The sequence below is a fragment of the Myotis lucifugus genome, unplaced genomic scaffold (assembly GCF_000147115.1).
Source record: "Myotis lucifugus unplaced genomic scaffold, Myoluc2.0 scaffold_0, whole genome shotgun sequence".
In the NCBI taxonomy this organism is placed as follows: Eukaryota; Metazoa; Chordata; class Mammalia; order Chiroptera; family Vespertilionidae; genus Myotis; species Myotis lucifugus.
Genome location: NW_005871048.1, coordinates 44,120,462 through 44,124,513, shown reverse-complemented (window position 1 = coordinate 44,124,513; position 4,052 = coordinate 44,120,462). Strand labels below are relative to the sequence as shown.

Below are 4,052 nucleotides of genomic sequence, written 5' to 3'. Positions count from 1 at the left end.
ACATCTGTATAAAACAATTGCTACAAAGTTTGGCGAAAACACACAGTGTAGTTATTTTATTTTATTTTTTTCTAATGCACATTTTTATTACACAGGTTCTTTTGCTTTAAATGTAAACATCATAAAAAGATAATATATTGTACATATTCCAAAACTCTAACAATACTGTTGAGAAAGGCAAATGAAAACATAAAACGTCCATGAGACCAAAATAATATAACAAAATAACTACATATTACATTTTTAAGTTAATATCTATCATTGTGTAGAGTTATATTTTATGTAGAACTTAAAATATCAATCACTTGTCGAATCTGGAGAGAATGTTTATAGGGAAAAGTCCATCACAGAAATCCACTTATTTAAAGCAAAGGACTCTATTTTGTTTTTCAATTAACAATCCTGTGGCCCAAGCTCATCAAAGGATCAGTCATAACTGGATCCAGAAACTACCTGGAGAGGCCATTCCCATGGCATCCAACTTGCCTTTTTATTGATAACTGTTCAGTTAAATTTCATTTCAGATTAAAGTAAAACCAAGTGTGTTCAATTCTTTTTTTTTTTCTCGGTAAAGAAGAGTTTATTTTAAAAAAGCTCTAGTGTTCTGCCCCCACCCTTGGCTCCTGGAGTTAGGGTCAAGAGTTACCTGCACAGGACTGAAGGCAGGGAGGTGCAGGGGGTAGGGCTGGGTTTCTGTTGGGAGCGCCCCACCTCATCTATTGTGCATTTTTAAGGAGATGGCAGTCCAGCTCCTAGTGGCAAGAAAATGTAGACTCCCAAGATTCATGTTTTAACTTTACTCACAAGTTAAACAATGTCATTTGCCTCTGTCATGACTTAGAGATGCTGGGATAGCAGCAAGTGGGGCTCAAGCCCACACACATAATTTCATTTAGTATCCAAGTAATAAGTGCCAACTCTTCTGCTCCAGGGCTGGAGTCTCTAGGCTTTTCCACCGTAATCCTGAACCCTCAGGTGAGGGTTCCCTCCTCCTCCTTCAAGGACTCAGGGTGATGAGCAGCCAGGCAGCCACATACTTACTTCACATGTAAGTAGGAAGCCTAATTTCAGATTCAGCTACTCCTGCACCAGCAGGGGTCAGTCAGCATTGGGCACTTTGGGGTGGCACTGGGCTTTGGGGTCTCCTCCTGAGGCAGTCAGGTGGGGTGCCAGGGTTCTGGTGAGACTTCAAGGCAGGGCCACTTCTCAGTCCTAGCTCTGGGCCAGCACAGTCCCCGGTTTGGCTGTACCAGCTCACAAGCTCTTAGCTGGGGTTCTGGCACCTGGGGCTCAGCCAGAAACATTGAACAGCCTTGCTAATTCTTCAGCAAAGTCCTCTGGCCACTGGGCCTCACGGAGGCTGTCCAGGCAGGCATCTATCTCTTTCCGTCCCATCAGACCTTTCTCTACCAGCTCCCGGAGTAAGAACAGCAGCAGGTCCCACTCCCTTGGCCGAGTGTCTGCCAGAAGCCCCACGTTTCTTGGGCTCAGCAGGAGCTGCAGTGGAACAGGCACCTGAAAGTCATCCTTCCACAGGGAAAGCAGCATGTGGAGGAGCCTTCGAGCCTGCCCTCTCTCCAGCCGGTGGTGTGTTGGGGGCCCTAGGACAGGAATTTGGTCTGCGACAAGGAGGGATGCTAACTCCACAGAGCACTTTGCCAGATGCTGCTCGGCAGGTGGGCATAGGAAGTGGCGGCACCGCAGTGTCTGACCCAGCTGGCCTAGGAGCTGCTCCAGATGCTCTGGGGACACTCCTTCCTCAGGGTCTCGGGGCCCCACGGCCACAGAGAGTAGATCTTTGATCTCGGAGATGAGGTGGGAGGGGAGGGGAGCATGGTGCTCACAAGCACGGGAGCAGCCCCTCCGATCCCCCCGGACAGCCGGTTCCGGACCCTGGGCTCGAAGCATGCGACCCACTGCCGCTTTCACCTCTCTCCTGGTCAGTGCTGTGATGTTGGCTGACAACCAAGTACAGGCTTTCTCTGTCGCAAGCCCCACAGCATGTTCTCTGCGCTGCTCAGAACGGCTGCCGGAGTCTCCTCAGGGGGCTCTTCTTTTGGCAGAACTCCCGCCCCTGGGTCAATGCCTGGGCCCCATGGGGGCACAGCTGGGAACACAAGATCTCCAATAGCTGGCCAGCTGGGAACACAAGATCTCCAATAGCTGGCCTGGATCTCCCCCTTCCTGTCTCTGTGTCACCAGCTGCTCTTGAAGAAGCGTGGCCTTGACGTGTTTGACACAGTTAGAGCCAATTCTCTGCCACGTTTGACACAGTTAGAGCCAATTCTCTGCCACAAACTCCACAGTCCTGCGCACGGAGGGTGGCTGGTTGTGGAAAAAGGCTTGGGCCAACTGTGCCTGCAGCCCCCGGGTGGTCCGGAGGGGCTGGGCCCCCAGGCTGGTGGTGGTGGTGGGGGGTGATTTTCCTTACAAAGCCCCCACTCCGCCCACTGCTGCCTGATACCCATGAAGCGAGCAGTTTGCGGAGCTCTCCAATATAAGGACAGCAAGTGCAGAGCAGGTGCTGGTCCACCACAGGCACGCCATCCAAACCATGCTCTGAAGTTTTTGTATCCACCTCCAAGACATCCACCTGACCCTCTTCCACAAAGAGCAGGTCCTCAGGGACTGTGGGAATCTGGAAAAGCCAGCCAAGGACAGCAAGCAGCAACAGCTTGTTCAGGAAGCACATCTCCCCTTCACCGTCCTTAGACAAAACCAAGCTCCGGTGTAGGTGTAGCAGGAGAGTGAAGATGCTGCGGTAATAGTCCAGCATGGGAACAACGTGGTCAGCCAGAGAGAGGAACTCCATCAGCCAGGGCACTGACTGTAAAATTCTAGACCAGTTGATTAAGATTCCGTTTCTCCTTTCACCTTGTAACATTTCCCCGTCGGCTGCAGGCGCAGCTCTCCATGCGGCTTCTAACTGGGCCGCGGCGCGTCGGGTCTCCTGGTTATTTTAAAAATACCAAAAAATTCACATGTAAAGACAGTAAATTTTAAATGATTTCACCACAGAAAGAAATGATAATGATGTGATATGATGGAGGTGTTAGCTAACACTTTAGTGTTAATCATTTTGCAATATATTTATGTTCAAATAAATACCTTACATTTTCTTAAATTTACACAATCTTTTCTGTTGAACATAAACAAATATCTCAATAAAGATAGGAAAAATGAAATCTGGCATCCTATATAATAAAAGGCTAATATGCAAATTGACTGAACGGCAGAATGACTGGTCGCTATGACGCACACTGACCACCAGGGGGCAGATGCTCAACACAGGAACTGCCCCCTGGTGGTCAGTGCGCTCCCACAGGGAGAGCGCTGTTCAGCCAGAAGCAGGGCTCACAGCTGGCGAGTGCAGCGACGGAAGCAGGCCTCAGCCATCAGTTGGACATCCCCCGAGGGGTACCAGACTGTAAGAGGGCACAGGCCGGGCTGAGGGACTCCCCCCCCCCCCCAAGTGCATGAATTTCATGTACCAGGCCTCTAGTTGTATATAATTGAAAATCAAATATGATATTTAAGATAGTTCTTTTGGAAAGGACGGAATATTTCCATAAATATGCCTTTGAATTTATTAGGCAAGAAAGGCAGTTATTTTCCATACTAAATGGTTTTTCTCTTGATTTCTCCAATATTCTTGATATTTTAGTTTATCTGTAAGTTAATCAATATAGCCATTTTAGAATTCAATTGATCATCTTGAATGTTTACACAAACACCCTCTGTGACACATAAGGTGACCTTTGGTTTATTATGATCCAACTATAAGCCTGAGGGCTCTGCCACATGTCATCAGAAAGTTGTTTTTTGTTAGATTTACATAAGATCCTACATCCTCTCTGACCTGATTGTAGTAAAGATGTTCCTGAGGCAGTTTCTAAACAAAAAGAAAAAGTAATTTAGTTTGTTTTATTGTGCTTCCTTCGATTCTAGAACACAGTTAAATACTAAACATTTTAAGAAGTTTCAGGATGGACACCTGTGTGTTAAACCAGAACGTGGCCCCTTTCCATCTCTGACACAGTGGTCAGCATGTG

The 4,052-nt window shown here is 47.7% G+C and overlaps 1 pseudogene; it reads right to left on the bottom strand.

Annotated features, from left to right (window-relative positions):
- Window positions 1-690: 690 nt before the first annotated feature.
- On the bottom strand, window positions 691-2,964 carry LOC102425597 (annotated as a pseudogene).
- Between the last annotated feature and the right edge of the window lie 1,088 nt (window positions 2,965-4,052).